We start from the raw sequence: 18941 nt of genomic DNA on the forward strand, positions 1-18941 counted from the left end.
GTTCCAGGATGGGGAAAATTCCATTCACTTGTCCTCCATTGGTGGGCCGGGGTGTGAGGTCCCTTTCCCTGGGGATGCATCAAACTGTGCCATTGCTCATGAGACCACTGAGGGCGGGGAGGCACAGCTCCTCCCCAGAGATGCTGATTCTGTGGGTTTGGGATTGGATCGGGGAGAACCTGCATATTTCATGTCACCCTCAGTGACACGATCATCCCAGCTGGCAGTACAACACAGTGGGACCCTACCCTGTGTCACCCGAGGGCAGGGGCCCAAAGCACTTGTTTACAGCGCCCGCCTCAAAGGACAGCTGAGGGGTCAATGTCTGAGTGGGACTTGCCCCAGCGTTGGGCACAGGGCTGCCACTGTAGCCAGCCTCTTCTGCTGTCTACTCAAAACAGTGGCCTCTGTCACGGGCGGGCAGACGGTACAAGAGGTCTCTGACTGGAAGCTAAGGGACTTGTGTGATTCAGCCAGGTAATGCTTTCTTTTCTCTTTGTCTCTGTCCCCTGAAAGCAGGCAAAGGGATCCAGGATCCAGCAGGTCTCTCTGGGTCCTATGTGCTGACCGTGGGGCCTGGGCTATGTTCCCACGTTCAGACTGAAGCTTGGCTCTCAGTGAGCAGAGCCCAGGCTGCGGGGCTCCCTGTGAGTAACTGTTCTTAGGCAGTCAGAATGTGGATCAGTCTATGTTGGGGATGCCCTTCTGACACACTGCCAGTTATAGCCCCAGAAACCATCCCAGGAACTAGGGCTGAGAGGGGGAGATTCTCAAAGTCCCCCTGCCCATCTGTACCCTCACATCCTTCCCAGTCCTGTGGCCACCACCCTCTCTGACTTGCCCCTCTCTCTTTTGTCCTGCCCCCTTGTGGGAAGGAGGGTGCTCACTTTGGCTAGAGTGGAGGGGCAGAGATAGGGTGTGTTCAGCATTAAGCAATCACAATGCCCTGGGCTTCATCTCCACCACTGTGAAAATAAAGGAACAAATTAATAATAAACTAATTGCTTAAAATAAAAACAAAGGAGTAGCTGGGAAGATGGTTCAGTTGTTAAAGGGACAGCCACAAAAAAATATGAGGATTCAGGCTCAATCCTTAGAACCCACTGAAAAAGGGTTGGGTGAGGTGGTGTGTACTTTGAATTCCAGAGCTGGGGAGGTAGAGAGCGGAGGATCCCTGGGGTTTGCTTGTCAACCTCTAGGTTCAGTGAAAGGCTGTGTCGTGAAAAGTAAGGTCAAGAGAGAGACTGATGTAGGCACCTGGCGTCAACTTTTGTCCTCTTCATCCACCCTGTGATACATGAGCACACACATGTAAATGTACACACACACACACACACACACACACACACACATGCACGCACGCACGCACGCACGCGCACACGCGCAGAGTAGAGGAACTCCAGATATAGCCTCGGCTTTATCTGGATTGTAGAACTAGTTCCTCTCTTCCTTGAATGGTTCACTGGGCTCTAGGACTTAGCTTGCCCACTTGCAAGGGGTACAGTGCAGGATGGAGCAATGGAAGTCCCCACCCTCTGTGACTCTCAAAGGCATCTGGTCATATCCTTGGTCCCCAGTCACTTGGTTAAGGCTGTTTGTTATGTACGTTTTGTGACAATCCTGGGAGCAACATGCGTAGGGAGAGGCAAGGCTCAAGTACATAGAGCTTGCTTTGTCTCCTGCCTAAGCTTGCACAGAAAGAAACCCACCTTCTTCCCCTCTAGAAAAGGAAACAGGAAGTAAGCAGGACAGTGTGTCTGTGACTGTGGCCATAGGGAGTCATTAGAAAGAGACCCATTTGCCAGGCTAACATCATCCCCCGGGGCCAACAGTCTCTGCATCAGGACAGCGAGAACGGCTGCAGCCAGGGCAGGAGCCCTGGGTGACCACTCAGCTTTGCATCCCACAGTAAGGAAGTGGGACTCAGCCTGGCATAGTGCCACCTAATCAGCCATGGACTTGGGGAGGAACTGTGGGGTTCTGGAGCTCCTGCTCTCAGCAAATTTCAGAATCAGTCTTCGGGAGAGAATTGTTTGCTGAGTTGCCTTTGTGCTAACTAAATCCCGGCCCCTGTGCTGGCAGGAGATTGCTTCTCGCCAGGGCAACTTGACACCGTCTACAAATATTGGACCAAGAGGCAAAGACACTGCCTGCACCAGTTTTCGGAAGGAAGTGATGGGTAGGCGCCAATGCAAGAATGCAGTCAACAACCTAAAAAGCAATATGGCAACACCAGAACCTAGCGGTCCTACAGCAGGGAGACCTGGACAATATAACTCAGAAGTGGAAGAAAATGAATGACTTTAACTAGAGCCTTATGAAGATGACAGAGACCCTTAAAGAGGAAATGAAAAAAATCCCTTAAAGAAATGGAGGAAAAGACGAACAAAAAAGTTGAAAGAAATCAATAAATCTCTTAAAGAAAACTAAGAAAACTAAGAAAAAAAAACAGTCCGATAGGTGAAGTAAATAGTTCAAGACTTGAAAACTGAAATAGAGGCAATAAAGAAAAACACAAACCGAGGGAATTCTGGAAATAAAAAAATCTGGGTAAACAAACAGGAACTACAGATGCTTGCATAGCCAACAGAATATGGAAGAGAAACTCTCAGGAGTTAAAGATATGATAGAGGAAATAGATTCATCAGTCAAAGAAAACGTGAAATCCAAAAAACTCTTAACACAAACATCCAGGAAATCGCTTCTTTGATCTTTACCTATGAGGTATGCGAGGTGGAACTGGTTTCTTCTTTTATAGACAGCATGGGAAGGCTCAACGAGAGGGTGGCTAGGACATACTTAGGTCCCGTGGAGCTTGGGTCATCTAAGAGGTAGCTCTGGTACCTCAGAGATGCTGCAGAAAGATACTGCCAAGTCAACAGGCACTCGGGATGGGGAGGCCTGTGGTGGGAGGCACAAACCACAGAAGGAAACAGAAGCTAGGGTTGGATGCCCTGTGGCTGTGGGACTCCAGGGGGCTCAGCAACAGGCTGGAAGGGTCCTGAAGTCAGTACAGAGAGGACTGGGGAGCGGGAGAGAAAGAGAGACCCTACGAGAGGGCTGAACCTCACAGCCGAGTTTTCCCATAGGCGCTGGAATGGGTCTTGCTCCTTTAGAGGATAATGGGCAGCCATAGTGGGGAGAGATCCCTGTGGGGAGCTAAAAGGAGTCAGGGTCCTCTTCCTTGGCTTGCACAGTCCTTGCTGGGCCATGAACAGGACACTTGGCAGTTGGAAAAGCAGCTGTGAATGGGACAGGCAATGGTGGCATCTGACGAGAGTGAAACAGAGAAATAAGGAACTGGGTAGGGCATGCTCTCAAGCCTGGCTCCTGCTCTGTCCGCCGTGCCTTCCCTGGCATGTGAAAGCCAGATTCTAGTTCTGACAGCCCTTAGGAATGAGCCGAGCTGAGAGCCCAAAGGGGCAGTCTGGGTTAAGGGACTATCCAGTTGCTCAGCTGGGGCTTTCAACAAGAGGAAGCCAGCCGTGACTCAGCTTTCTTTTCCCCTTTTCCTCCCCCCTCCCTAGTCCAGTTCTGCCTCCCCCAGCCCAGATCTTAACAGAAGGTCTGTGGCATGGGCAGGGCAGAAACCATAATCCCCATTTACAAGCGGGAGAGGTGAGACTCAGGCCACTTCCCCACTACCTCCCAACACTACCATACTGTCCCAGGAAAGGACTAAGGCTGAGGCAATGTGACCCAGCCCTGAAGCTAAGCCCATTCTTCTCAGAATACACCTCGGCCCAGAGTAACCTGAGCACTTGGCTCTGGCCCCCGGCGGTAAAGGAGCCGGTAGGATCAGCAAGGAAGGAGTGTCCGGGCCTTTAGGACGAGGCTTCTGTGGCCTCTAGCCTTTGGGGACAAGGGTCTAAATTCGTTCTAGTTTATTTGATGAGCATGTTCTCAACAACCAGTCTGCCGCTACTGAATAAGTGGTCGGTGGCAGTGTGGGGAGGGTTGTCACCTGCTGGGCTATTGGCGTAACCAGAAGAGTAGGGATAGAGCGAGGAGGTGGGTTTCAGACATAGGCTGTTCGAGATGCAGAATGGGCATAAAGGGTCATAGACAGCATGACAGCCTTTACCGAAGGGGCCCAGTCCCCGGCTGGAGACTACGCCTTTGCCTGCCATAGCTAGCTAGGCTTCTGCCCTCTGCTGGCCAATGCCCTCCACACAGGGCTTGGCATCCAAAGCGGACATGCTTAGCAGTAAGTTCCCCAACTTCCAACCCTCCTGCTGCCCTATGAGGGCAAGGAGAGGGCAGAAAAGCTGGTTAGGGGAAGAACTGAACTGGGGTTCCATGTAGGCATCAGCAGTCCTGCTCCCATGGGGCTCCTTGGCACCATCTAGGCTGTCACCTCCAACATGATATTTTTGCATTGAGCCACCCACCCCAAGCAGCCCAAGATACCCACTCTTTCTACTTAAGGCTTTTTGCTGGCAGGCGGCTTTGGCCCAAGCCTTTGTCTCACTGCAAGGGAGGGCTAATGGTACGTGCTGACCCTGGCTTTGGGCAGGCTCGTGGTGGTAGAAGCTGGGTCTCTCTTGCCTGGAAGCTTGTTCTCTCCTCCAGTACTAGAGGTGTGAGGACCACAGTGGTCCACAGATGTGAAGGGTCAGGGAAGTGGGAAGTCATGGAAAGCTGAGGGTGAAGCCTGCCCAGGCATCTCCTTCGGTGTCACCAGGCGGCCTTTGGTGTCTTCTCCCAGCTGCACTGTGTGTCATCTTTCCCAGGGCCGCTGTCACAGGGGTGTCATGATTGCCTGTGATTAAGAAGGGCAAGGCAATGGGCTCAGGAAGCGCTGGATCCAGCCTGTAAAACCTTCACTGGTGCTCGCCCTTCCTTCCTTCCTTCCTTCCTTCCTTCCTTCCTTCCTTCCTTCCTTCCTTCCCTCCCTCCCTCCCTCCCTCCCTCCCTCCCTCCCTCCCTCCCTCCCTCCCTCCCTCTTTCTTTCTTTCTTTCTTTCTTTCTTTCTTTCTTTCTTTCTTTCTTTCTTTCTTTCTTTCTTTCTTTCTTTCTTTCTGTTTTACCTGCTGTGTTTGTGTGCAGCTTTGCTCTCCCCCTGGGTAGACATCTTCTTCACAGCCAGGAACCCATGGTCCCCAGCACCCTGAGCCTCCCACCTGAAAGCTGCTGCTTTTGGGGACAACCCCTAGTTGTCGCTGCTTCTCCAGATGCCACTCTGCAGAGCAGGAGCCAGTGAGAATGGGACAACACTAACAGGTAGGAGCGGGTGTTCACCAGAGCCAGGAGTGCAGTTCCAGGGGCTTCTCTGCTGCCAGGGGACTTTTTCTGACTTATCTGTCCACTGTGTTACACTCATCCTGAAAGTCCCCTGGTAGTCTTAACTTGTTCAATGTACCAGATAAGGCCCCCCAGAATCCCTGTCCTGGACCCTCTTTGTTTTACAATAGGACAATTTAAATATCTCAAGAACAAAAAATGGACTGTCAGGCAGCAGTTAAGAGTGCTGGCTGCTCTTCCAGAGGACTCAGGCTGGATTTTCAGCACCCACAGAGTGGTCCACGTGGTCTGTAACTGCAGCTCCCTGGGAATCCAATGCCCTCTTCTGGCCTCTCTGGGTACTGCATTTAATATGGTGCACAGACAAACATATTGGCAAAAGACCCACACACATAAAATAAAATAAATTTAAATCTAAAAAGAAAGAAAAGGGGCTGGAGAGATGGCTCAGGGGTTAAGAGCACTGGCTGTTCTTCCAAAGGACCTGAGTTCAATTCCCAGCAACCACATGGTGGCTCACAACCATCTGTAATGAAATCTAGTGCCCTCTTCTGGCCTGCAGGTATACCTGTAGGAAGAATACTGTATACGTAATAAATAAATAAATAAAGTTTTTAAAAAAAAGAAAGAAAAGAAGGATGGCAAGTATAAACTTTTTTTTTGAGACACTGTTTCTCTGTGGCTGACTTGGAACTCGTGCTGTAGACTAATCTGGCCTCAAACTCAGAGATCCATCTGCCTCTGCTTCCCAAGCGCTGGGACTAAACGCATGAGTCACCACCTCCTGACTAAAATTATAAATTTTACTGCGTGCAAGGCATGACTGCTTTCTCCTATGGGAAAGCTTCATAATAGTAAAATTGATGAGTGATTGTGCAAGACAAGCCTTGTAAGATATTTCTTAGTCTGGCAATATATTGCATGTATCCTGATAGATAACATGTCCCTAGCTAACTTCCAACCCAGGGGACAATTGTTAGCACTAGAGTACTTTGCTGAGGTGGATTTGAATGGCCACCCATCTTCTTCAAAGCTCTGTATTTTAGTGGACTTGGGGGATGAAGAAGAGTTGCCCCTACTCTGTGTCCAGGGTGAGTCACCTAAGCCAATCAGAGTAGGGCTGTGCCTCTTCACAGAGTGATTGATTTAGGGGTGTCAAGTTCAGTCGGCCTTCAGCATCTTTCCACTGCAGTTATCAGACGCTCCAACCCATATGTTTTACATAAAAGAGCATGGCTAAGGGTATGGCTTACTCGGTAATGCGCTTGCTGCAAAAGGATGAGGACCCGAGTTCAGATCCCCAGCACTCATGTAAAAGCTGGGCATGGTGGCCCACATCTGTAAGGTAATGGCAGGGGGATCCTAGCTGTTTGCTGGCCAGACTAGCCAAATCGGTGTGCTCCAGGTTGAGAGATCCTGTCTCAGAAAACAAGGCGGAGAGGGACTGAACAAGATATTCAATACAACCCTCCGAGAATCTACATGCATGTGCACACATGTGATGAGCACCCACATGTATGTGCGTACATGTACACAGAATACAGTATTTTCACAGAACCTACACCAACTTTTCCAAGAGCTTTAATCATTTTTAGATTACATAACACCCAATACAGTGCAAATCTATGTAGATAGTTGTCATAGTGTACTACTTAGGGAATAATAATAACAAAAATCAGATGTGGAACCCACAGAGACACAGTGACAAGTGGCATCTAAGCTGAAGCCGGGCAGTGCAGGGCATTCACCTGGGCACCATGCTTGGCTTAGGACCAGATTCATCACTTCAAGGCAAACTCTTCCAGGTGCCTGCAGCACTGCTGGGTACTGGCAGTCACCCTATGAAGGAGGGAAGTCAGTTTGCAGTTTCATTACCACAGGAAGGAGGTCAAAGGCAAGAACACAGCCCGCAAGTGGATCTGCAGCCTGGGCTGGCTGTGTCCAAAGCCTGTCTTATTCCCAGTTTTCTCATTATGCAACTAGCAACTTCCCGTAATTGTTTAAGTCAGTGCATGTTTTGTTCATCTGGAAACATCTTAACTCATACAATGGACTTCTAGAATCTTCTTGGTCTACATATAAAACGCCATTCAACAAAAGTTGGAAATAGGCCTTTTCTAATATAGTATACTATAAATGACTTTTATTTTTCCAGTACTGGGGATTGAACCTAGGTATTCAAATATACTGAGCTCCTGCTCAGTCACTGAACTACATCCCAGCCCTCTTTTTACTTCTTATTTTGAGACAGTGTTGAATTAACTTGCCCAGAATGGTCTTGAACTCATTCTGCAACCCTGGCATGCCTTGTATCCAGGATCCTCCTACCCCACCTTCCTGAGTGCTAAGATTGTCTTAACTCCAAGGCCTGGCTTAAACAATTTCCTTTGTAAAACAAAGGCAGTCCTTGAGCTCAGGCTCCTCTTGTTTCTGCTTCCTGGGTGCTGATGTTACAAGTGTGTGCCATATGCCCAGCTTTTATTTGCTAAGAATTTGTATTTTTTTGCTTGAATATCTTGATTTGTTTCGCACAAGTCTTAAAAACGCATACTTAATTATAAAAATCACATCTATTTCCTGCTGGGACTCTTTGACCTTCTTACTTAAAAGATTTGTGTATATTAACTTCTCTTCAGACGTGGAACACATATATTTTTTTTCTATCCAGTTGTATTTTTGACAAGCCTTTGACACACTGACCAGTCTTCCCCACATGCTTCCTGGCTTTGTTATAGTGAATAGAATCCAATTTAAGGGAGGAAGGATTGATCTTGACTCATGGTTTGAGAGGGTATGGTAAGATTGGTCCTTGCCTGATGGCATTGCATAGGCAACTATGAAGTAGAGAGAGCTTGGACCAGGCTAAATCCATAAAGTCCATTCCCAATGACACGCTTCCCTAAAGCCACCAGCTGCTGGGAGCCAAAGATTCACACACACGAACCTGTGGGGGGAACATATCACTTCCAAACTGTAACATCCTCCTTACTGGGCAGCACTCACAGAAGTCGGCCAGCTCCTATGAAGAAAACGCAGGTGCATAAGTCTCTGAGGGGCCTTGGGTGATCTAGCACTTTCCATCTTGCTTGCAATTCTTGAGCAGAATGTAGAGACTACAACAGCCAGAGATAAAGAAGAACTGTTTGAGCATCCCAAGCTTTGTCACAGGTCGACCGTACAGTACCAGCTCTGCCAGGAAAGCTGTGCCCACTCGTGCAATAGCGACAAGACTGCTATAGGGTGGTCAACCACTTTTAAAATTAGATGTGAGGCCTGCTACACAGGAGGGAATTCATGCCTGGTACTGTAAACATGGTCAAAGATCCATGGCTAGGGAGGTCATAGGCCCTAGGGGAAAGCCTACTATGGCTCTTCTGCTAAATGGACGTGTTGTCAAACTGCCTTCTTAAATATTTATGTCTATTACCTTGTTCAGAGAAGCTACTCTGCAGTGTGCAGCAGTCAATTCCAAACTACTCCGAGTGCTGAGAATAAATGACTATTGAGTACTCAGCCCTAAAGGAGACACCTGTGTTCATCCATTGTCCCCAAGGCTTGGGGAGCATCACGGGAGCGAGGGGAGACAGGATGCCAGAGCTGGAGAATGAGAATGAGCGCTGTATAATGGACAAGATGTGGCCATTACACTCACGAAGTCACAGCAGTTATGTCTACCCACACAAGGTAACAAAGCCAGTCAGCACTGTCGCGTGCACGGGAGGGGTGCTCATAAAGTGTTACCCTAGCCGAGGAACTACTAACAAAGGAAGGCTGTTGGGAGGGGTTGTCATTTTTCTTTGGGAGTGTGGCTGCTGATAGGTTTCCCATGCTCTAGTGAATGACTTGCGATGGTCTGAATGAGAAATGTCCCTCGTGGGCTCATGTATTTGAAGACTTAATTCTCCGTTGGAGGTGCAGGCATGCTGGGTAAAACATGTCACTGTGGGTCAGCTGTGGGGGCTTTGAGGGTTTATAGCCTTGGCCACTTCCTGTTCATTGTTTTTTGCGTCTGTTAGTTGAAGATATGATCTCTCAGCTTCAGGCTCTGGCTTCCTGCTGCTATGCCCTCTCCACCATGGTGGACTCCATTCCACTGGAACCATGAGCCGAAATAAACCCTGTCTTCCGTAAGTGCTTTTGGACCCGATGCTTTACCACAGCAACAAAAGGCAACTAACACATGGTCCTGTACCCACGTGCATGCCGGCGGCACTAACTGGACTCGGTGAGCAGCGGGAACAGTAGAGAGGGCAGGACGGTAGGTGGGGGGAGGGGAAGACTCGTGAAGGGAGGAGGAAGGAATTGGAGTGGGTGTGATTAAGATGTATCACATACAGGTGTGCAACTATCAAAGAATAAATGAAACAACGAGAGAACGAGGGGAGAGGCAATGAGAGAGGGGTGCAGGAAGAGAGATGAGAGCAAGAGAGAGAGCACACAGGGAGAAAGTACGGGGGGGGGGGGTGGGCACCATAGACCATCATCTGTCTTGGCCTGTCTCCAAACCATAAGTTACCTGTATCCTTTTACAATTACACAAACCATAAAGTCCCTTTATGGTATGAGCCAGTCAGAGCTGTACTTTTCCTCCCGAGGACTACCACCTCAGCTCAGGCTGACTTTGGTGGCAATAAATGGGATACTGCTAGAGACTCACCCTGAAGTATGGGAAAGGCTGGATGGAGTCAGGGACAGGTGCAGTGAGAAGGGCCTGTCTCTCACTGTAGGGGACTGAGGACCTTTGCTATGTCCTGAATCTTTGCAATGATCCGATAATGGCCCCAAAAGTTTCCATGGTCTAATCCTGGGACCATGGGTGTTCCTTCAGGGATTGAAAGCAGTTTTTAAGAATGATAAAACTAAGATCCTGGGTTGTCTTGGTATTAGCATAAGTAAGCACAGATCCTTGTTTTTTTAAATGTTTAACTCTTATTACTTTATTTTTAATATTTATTTTATTATTTTTAATATTTATTTATCATGTATACAGTATTCTGTCTACATGTATGCCTGCAGGCCAGAAGAGGGCACCAGACCTCATTACAGATGGTTGTGAGTCATCATGTGGTTGCTGGGAATTGAACTCAGGACCTTTGGAAGAGCAGGCAATGCTCTTAATCACTGAGCCATCTCTCCAGCCCCAGCACCGATCCTTGTAAGGAGATGAGAAGATACAGGGACAGCTGCAGAGGTGGAGTGACACATATTCAATCAGAGAGAGGAAGGGGCAAGGGACACAGGCGGCTCCAGAAGCTGAAAACAAAGCGAAGCAAAACAAAACAAAAACCCCACCAATCAACCAACCAAACACTTGCTGACACCCCCACTTTGTCCCCATGAGTTGTGACATTCAACTCTGACCTCTAGTGCTCAGGAGAAGGCACGTGTCACATTCAGCTACGAGGCCTTCGGGAAGGAGACAATGCATGCGCCACAGCACCTCTTTACCTCAGTGTGAATTCTAAGAGCTGGGTGAGAAAGCTGCGCCAGGACCCTCTGCAGGAAGAGCTTGCCACGTGGAATGTACTAGCTCATTCTCAAGAGCCACCCGAGACAGGGGTGTCATGAGCCGGAACTGACCCGTGAAAGATCGGAAGAGGCAGGAAGTGCAACTTTGCTGAAAGAAGTCATTTTTGCCCCTCCCAGGGGGTTCTGCAGAGGCAAGGACGCATATGGAAAAGCGCAAAGAGCACAGCCACCCCGCTCAGTCTCAGGACCTGACTTAGTTTGCTTTTTATCTATTGCTGTGCTAAAGATTCCCACTCAGCCTGCTTTCTTTTACAACCGAAGACCAAATGGGTTGGTTGGTTGGTTTGTTTGTTGGTTGGTTTTTGGTTGGGTTTTGTCATCTTGACAAAACTTAGACAAACCTGAGAAGAAGAATCTCGATAGAGGAATTACCTTCATCAGATTGGCCTGTAGGCAAGTCTTGGGGGGGGCATTCTTTTGATTAATGATTGATGTGAGAAGTCCCAGACCACTGTGGATAGTGTCAGCCCTGGGCAAAAGGTCTTCGGTTGTAAAAGAAAGCAGGCTGAGCCAGCCACGGAAAGCAAGCCAGGAAGCAGCACTCCTCCATGGCCTCTGCCTCACTTCCTGCTTTCTGGCTCTGGCCTCGTGTTGCTGCTCTGGTTTGCCTTCATGATGGACTATGACCTGTAAGGTGAAATGAACCCTTTCCTCACAAAGCTGCTTTGAGTGGGGGTCTTTAGCACAGCAATAGATAAAAAGCAAACTAAGTCAGAGTAAGACATGTTACCAAAACTTAGCCGCTAAGTCACTGGCACGTGGTGATATTAATAGAAATGGGTTAAACTAAGATGTAAGAGTTAGCCAATAAGAAGTTAGAGCTAATGGGCCAAGCAGTGTTTTAATTAATACAGTTTTCTGTGTGGTTATTTCGGGGCTAAGCTAGACAAACAAGCAGGCTCCCTGCAACACCTGGCTTCTGCACTCTAGGGAGCCTCATGACACTCCTTGTCCTGGGAACCCTTGCTGGGTGCACTGTCTTCTTTTTCTGTGATAGTCACACTAATATCCCCATTGCCCAGCCAACACTGACCCTTCCTCTACAAACTAAACCCTACTTGAATTGGGCTTTCAAAGTCACCGCTGAGAAAGTTACTTTTGAAAGCAGTCCCCTCAGTTCCCGCTGGTGAGAAAGTTGAATGGGGATGAAACACAGCCTTTTGGGTACAGCAGAACTGTGAAGAGGTTTTGCCTTTCTTTTTTTTTTAACTTTTGTTTTTTTCAAGACAGGGTTTCCCTGTGTAGCCCTGGCTGTCCTGGAACTTACTCTGTAGACCAGGCTGGCCTCTATCTCAGAGATCTGCCTGCCTCTGCCTCCAGAGTGCTGGGATTAAAGGCGTGTGCCATCATGCCCAGTTTGTCTGTCTTGTCTGCCTTTCTTCCTCTCTCCCTCCCTCCCTCCCTCCCTCCCTCCCTCCCTCCCTCCCTCCCTCCCTCCCTCCCTCCGTCTTTCCTTCCTTCCTTCCTTCCTTCCTTCCTTCCTTCCTTCCTTCCTTCCTTCCTTCCTCCCTCCCTTCCTTCCTTCCTTCCTTCTTCTCTTCTTCCTCTTTTGCCCCTTTCTGCTTAGGGCACGGGTATGGGTACATGGCAGAGCTGTGGCACACTTATGAATGTAAACTGGCCAATCTGGGCTCCAAGACTTCTGCCTTGTTTCAGAGAGGAGTGGGGGAGGTTCTCCATGGGAGCATTGCTGGTGAGGCATCCAGGAAGCAGGTGAGAGACTGAGGAGTGCAGCCGTGCAGCCGTGGGCAACGAGACACATAGGTGCAATGCAGTCCTGGCAGTGGCCCCAGCTGATCCAGAATGCGACGACAGCCTGGGACCGGGACAGCCCTTTGGAGCTGGCCTGAACTGGGGCAGAGGGTTGGGCTTCGGTCTCTCCACTCTGTCCAGTTCTTGAGTGCGGGCTGAGGCAGCTCCCTTCAGGCCTGTTCCTGGCCACAGGCTCTGCTCTAAGCCTGTTGCTAACAACTTAGAATACAAGTGCTCAATTCAACAAGGAGGGATCTGGTGTGCACACAGCATCCCCTCTGTCACTGCACAGCAACTCAGCCACCAGAAGCCCTCTGTTTCCATGGATGGAGAGGAGACTTGTTTTGTCACTGGTATTTTCAGTTGGGAACGTGGTCAGGGTAACAGCATGTGGGTACACAGAAAAGAGGTACTCCGTGGCTAAAGGGGAAAGTAGGATGGGTGTGCCAATCAGAGATGGCCTGAACCAATGGAAGCTGCTGTGGAGTGGCTGTGGCTTGTGTCCCTCTGCTACTCTTCTGTGACTGATTCAAAAGGCCAGGCTCTTCCAGCATGTTCCGGCTCAGCAGACACTCTCTGTTTAATTTGTGAGATTTGCTGCTGTGCTTCATCAGTGTGGCACAAACTGCTACGGTTTGATGGCAGCCATTCATTCATTCATTCATTCATTCATCAGTTTTATCTGGAAACATACACACCCAGTCCGGAGACTACATATCCCAGAATCACTTGCACTTCTGTGGTAGGTATGGGGTAATTGATTCATTGGCAGGGACTCTGAGGGCTTCAGTGTATCTGATCTACCCATGAGAGTCTGAGTGTAGCCTTGTACTGGACCAAAACGCCGACTTTTAAATGAAGAGGTGATGGCAGTGAGGCCCTAAGGGCTCACTTCTAGGAGGCAGGTAAATGATGCCTTGGTTTCTGAGTAGTAAACTTGGCAGTGGGAGCCAGAAGAGGTAGGAGTGGCCTCTCTTATTGTCACTATATTGGTTGGTTTTTGTCAATATGACAAACTAGGAGGAGGGAGTCTCAATATGGAGGAATTGCATTCATCAGGTTGACCAGAAGACTAGTCTGTGGAGTACTTTTCTGATTAATGATTAAAGATGAGGGAGGGTACAGCCCACTGTGGGTGGTGCCACCCCAGGGTTGGTGGTCCTAGGCTGTATAAAAAAAAAGGCAGGTTGAATGAGCAATGAAAAACAAACCAGGAAGTAGTGTTCCTCTACGGTCTCTGCTTCAACTTCTGCCTTGGTTTCCCTCCACCGTGGACTGATTGGGACGTGTAAACCAAACCTCCCTCTTCATGACCTGATTGGGACATGTAAGCCAAATCAACCTTTTCTTCTCCAAGTTGCTTTTTGGTCATGATATTTATCACAGTAATTGAAAGCAGATTAGGGCAGAAGCCACCGAAATTTATGTCTGTCTTCAGTTCTGGCAGTCTTGATCCCTGCAGGACACAGTACATTCGATTCTTGAAGGGAGTCAGGAAGTCTCATAAACTTTTCAGTTCCAGACGCCTCTTGCTGAAACCAGGCTCATTGTCAAGTGACCAGAAGGCCAGAAAAGGAATAACTGTCTTGTCGTGAGGTGTCAGGGATGCTAATGTGTGGTGAGGCCTAGCTCTTCTGTGACAGAGGAAAACTCTCCCACCCAACTCTGAAGATCATAGGACAAGCACAGAACCACGCCTGAGAAGGGCCTGGTGACAAGGGGCTCTGGAAGCTCAGGATGGAAATGTGGGTCACTCCACCAGATGAGCCGCCTGCAAGAGAGGTGCTGACTCAACAGAGGGGTGGGGTGGGAGCACTCCTCTGGGGTAATAGTAGTGGTGGCAACGAGGTCCTGCTCCTCACTAAAGTGGGTCAACTGGAATCCTGAAACACTCCTAACAATGGCTGAGCTTGTTTGAGGTCAAGAGAGGTTGTCATAGATGCTGTGCAGAGCCCATTTTAGGACCCTCAGTGCTAGAGTGCTGATTACTGATGGCTCATGGATGAAACCCTCCTTGGGGACTGTCCTTAGCTGAACGACAGTTAGAAGCCTTAGAGAAGGCTCCCCCAGATGATATGCCCCCTTCTTCGGGCAAGCCACTTCCAATGACCATCTATGTGCTCTATCGACTACTGTCAATGTAGACCATCCCTTCTGTTTGGTGGTGGTGTGAGGATTCCATCACAGAAGACTACTCAGAGATGGTTTAAGTCAATAGAAGAGTCTTTATTAGCCAGCTGGCAATTACACTGGGTGTTCAGAATTCTCCCACAAGCACAAAAAACATACCCTGGGTTGACATACTTCAGTTCAGTTAGCCAGAAGCAGAACCGCAGAAGCCAAAAAGCAAGAGGCTTTCCCAGAGTTATGGGCTCTGATGGATTAGGTACTTTTGTTTCGGCAGGTGGTACTGTCTGCATGCTGAGTTTTATGGTAGTGATGGGGACTGTTACAGTACCTCCATTGCAGCTGGTCACAGCTCACCCTTTCTTCCTCAAAAAGCCACCTGCACGCCAGGATCTGTCCCTTCATCTTCTTCCTATGAAATTCAGCCTGTACCAAACCCCAGCTACTCTGAGACATTTGTTACCACTAGATGAGATTCTTCTCTTAAATAACGATAGTCCTTGCATTTTTGTCCTGTCTCGCCTATTCAATCTCAACCTTAAGCAATGGTCACAAGAGTCCCAGTGTGAGCATGCTCCCTTCCCCAAAGCCTCTCAGCAAACCCTGCCCATTCTCAGTTACATTATTTGAATTTGCCTTCCTTACCCCTAAGTTCAAAACAGCTCCCTGCATAGCGGGGTGGGAGCTCAAATGGTCGTAAATGTGTAAAAATCATACAGACTGCAACAAACACCTGAATGTAGTTTGTCTTAAGAGAGCACGCACAACAGCACAAGAAAACCTATGAATTTTCTCATTACTGTTGCAACACCCAGAGGCAAACGTTCCCCTGAATTTAGCTTTCAGCATTCTCATGCTTTTAAAAAATGGCATTAATAAAACACAATACTACTAAATGGTATTGTGCCATATGCATCCATTATAGACTTTTCTCTCAACAGTGAGAAATTAATGCTGATGTATGGAAAAGCAATTTATTTCTTATTACCACGGAGTATTTTACCAGGGAACTGATTTGTCAACTCTCCTGCGGATGACATTTTAATTGCTTTTTTCCCATCCTCCACCTCCACTGGGTGAGAAGATGCAATGAACCTTCTTTTCTTTGCACAGCTGGGTGCTCCGCTCCAGGGTACATACCCTGAGGGAAACTGCTGAGTTGCAGAATATCTTTATCTGCTAGAAATTTCTAATGGCCCAAGTTATTGAATGCATTTGATCCCCTCCTGCAGGCCATAAAAGCTTGTCTTTGTTTACAAACCCACATCAGTACTGGCATTCATTTTTTTTTTAACCTTGTCAGACAGTATATTGTTGCTTTTGATTTGCACACCTAAAAACCAGTGAACGCGAGCCGCTTATGGCTGCCACTCAACAGCTGTGTTTCACCTACAGTCCCAGGTATGTAAGGGGTAGAAAGTGGGTGGTCCTCCCAGGAACCCTGTTTCTTGCAGACCTTGGAATTTGAGAGATCTGACAAAGCTAGATTAATAACCATTTCCTAGCATATCCTAGAGTGCTCCCTGAAAGAAAACTCTAGTGACCCAGAGCTATAACCCCAGCTTCTCAAGAGCCTGAGGCAGGAGAGTGGAAATGAAAAGTTGGGTGTACTCACTTCAGAGACTATCATGGCCTTTGCTAAAGGACAACACACAAACTGCTGTGTTCCTCTGTGTTTGTGCATGTGCACATGCATGTGCACACGTATGTGCAGGCCAAAGTCAGTAGTCAACATCAGATGTCTTCCACTACTGATCAGGAGATCAGCCTGAGGAACACAGCCAGGCTCTGCCCTTCTCCCCACATAGATTTCTTACCGCAGGAATGTGGACATCTGACTTGTCTGACTCTTGCATGGGTCCCAGTGCTGACTCCACACTGCTATCCCCTTTCAACCTATCCTTCTACATTCTTTTGAATCCCACATATGTCCTTCCTGTAGCCATTACTGAGGATTCCCTATCACAGCTTTGTCTTTGTAACTGTCAGTTATAACACTGATGTCCTCGATCACCAAGGTTTGGCCCTGGCTTCTTTACCAACCCGCTTCATCTATGAACATATGTTTTCTAACACAGAGTCTGATTTATAGACTTGGCCAAACCAGTCATCAACTTATGCGGCAGACAACTTTCATCTCAGTGTTACTCCCTGCCCACAAGATAGCATATAGGAAAGCCTACGGTGAGGGGGAGGGGGGAAGTGATGACGACTGGACTTAGGGTGCCACTTTCACACCCAACCTGTCACTAACAGCTGTTGAGTTCCACTGTGGTCTTTCTCGGCTTTTCCTTTCTTTCTGCTCCCGCGCTTCCTCCTAGCCCTGTTGGCTCCTTTCTTTTTTTAATATTGGGATAAATCAGATTGAGCTGGAGAGAACCCAGTTTTTGGTGTTGCCCCAAAGGGGTTCCCCGGAGGCTACTGGGACCCCATCTCTGGGAAGGTCTCACAATGAGGTCAGAAAGAGATCCCTGGAGCATTTTTTTTTTTAAAGTAGGGTCTATGTAGACCAGGCTGATTTTGAACTCATTGAGATCTTCCTGTCTCTGGCTCTCAATTGCTGGAATTAAAGGTGTGTAGCACTATGCCTGGCCCCAGTGGCCTGCGAGAACTTCACCAGGGGAGGATTCTAAGACTTTTCCCTCTCAGTACTGGGAACAGAACCCACAGCATCGCACTGTTCCACTTTGTTCCCAGTCTCTTATGTTAATTCTATTGATAGAGGGCCTGGCCATTATAGACCAAGTTGATCTTGAACTTGAGGATCCTTCACCTGCAGCCTCTGGTGGCTTGGATTACACACCTGGGCTCAGGTTCATCTATTTTAAAAACATGAAACACTAGGATGGTGAGCCAGCTCATAGGGTAGTGCTCGTGGTATAAACGTAAGGACCTGAGTTGGGACTCTTAGCATTCATATAAAAGCCTGGTGTGTTCTAGAACCTTAATGCTGGGTAGGCAGAGAAAGGGAGATCCCTAGAATAGTCTAAGCAAAGGATGAGTACCAGGTGTAGAGAGAAAATTTGTTGTAGGCGGAGACAGCTTGTTTGTTTCCCTGCCGCCCAGACCCGAAATAATCATACAGAAACAATATTAATTAAACACTGCTTGGCCTATTACTTATGCATATTGCTAGCTAGCTCTTATATCTTACATTAACACATTTCTATTATTCTAGGAGCAAGGTTCCAGCGGGCTTCCCCTGGTTGTCTTTCTCCTCTGGACTAGGTGTCTCTTTGACTCCACTTACTCTCTCTCTACATCTCTGTTCAGATTTTCTGCCTCGCTTTATTCTGTTAAGCCATCGGCTGAAAGCAGTTTCTTTATTAACCAATGGCAATAAAACATATTAACAGCATACAGAGGGGAATCCCCTTTCCTGTCTAATTAAAAAGGAAAGTTTTAACTTTTACATGTAACAAAACAGTGAGAAAGATAAATTGGCAAGCAATAGTGGAAGACATCTGATGTAGATTACTGGCTTCTGTTCACATATGTGCACATGTACAAACATGGAGGAACACAGCAGTTTGTGTGTTGTCCTTTAGCAAAGGCCATGATAATCTCTGAAGTGAGCACACCCAACTTTTCATTTCCACTCTCCTGCCTCAGCCTCTTGAGAAGCTGGGGTTATAGCTCTGAGTCACTAGAGTTTTCTCTCTGGGAGCACTCTAGGATATGCTAGGAAATGGTTATCAATCTAGCTCTGCCAGATCTCTCAAATTCCAAGGTCTGCTAGAAACAGGGTTCCCGGGAGGACCTGAAGCTATGCTCTAATGGTTGTGTCTGAAGGGATCACACAGGATCTGTTGACACTGTCCCTGGTGTTTCCTGCCTGTGTCAAACGGGATCCTTGAAGAGCCCTGTGGTTGTCATCCAGGCAGCAAACATTCACGGTGTACTATTTCAGGTCCTGAGGCCATCACTGTGCAGGAAATGAAAAAAGGAATAGGTGCCACTCCTTTGTGTGAAGTAAAAGTGGAGTCAGGTAGATGCTGCAGTTTATAAGGAGGTGCGGAAGGCTTTAAAGAATCGGTACAAAGTTGAGAGCTACAGAGTGCAGTGCTGAGTCATTCATTCTGCTCTGAGTATCTAGGCTGGGCTAATGCATACAAAAGACTTTAGTGGGATTTCTTGCATCCGTCGAGTGCTAAATCAGCACCACTTGCCAGTGTGTTTAGAGGTCCGGGTCTCTGTGAATACAGTCAGAGCCTGGGTTAAACAGGGAAACCACAACATAAGGAGAAAAAGGGTTGTAGAGTGCTTGTTTAGCATACAGGAGACCTTGA

The 18941-nt window shown here is 48.0% G+C and overlaps 1 long non-coding RNA gene across 1 annotated transcript; it reads left to right on the plus strand.

Moving 5' to 3' along the window:
- The first annotated feature begins 1810 nt into the window (after positions 1-1810).
- Positions 1811-11029, plus strand: LOC125407367 (uncharacterized). The gene is made up of 4 exons (XR_007234190.3): positions 1811-2724; positions 8681-8928; positions 9281-9469; positions 10235-11029. It is a non-coding gene; the product is annotated as an uncharacterized LOC125407367 (long non-coding RNA).
- The last annotated feature ends 7912 nt before the right edge of the window (positions 11030-18941 follow it).

Source organism: Myodes glareolus, chromosome 19, assembly GCF_982192425.1.
Source record: "Myodes glareolus chromosome 19, mMyoGla1.1, whole genome shotgun sequence".
Taxonomy (NCBI): Eukaryota; Metazoa; Chordata; class Mammalia; order Rodentia; family Cricetidae; genus Myodes; species Myodes glareolus.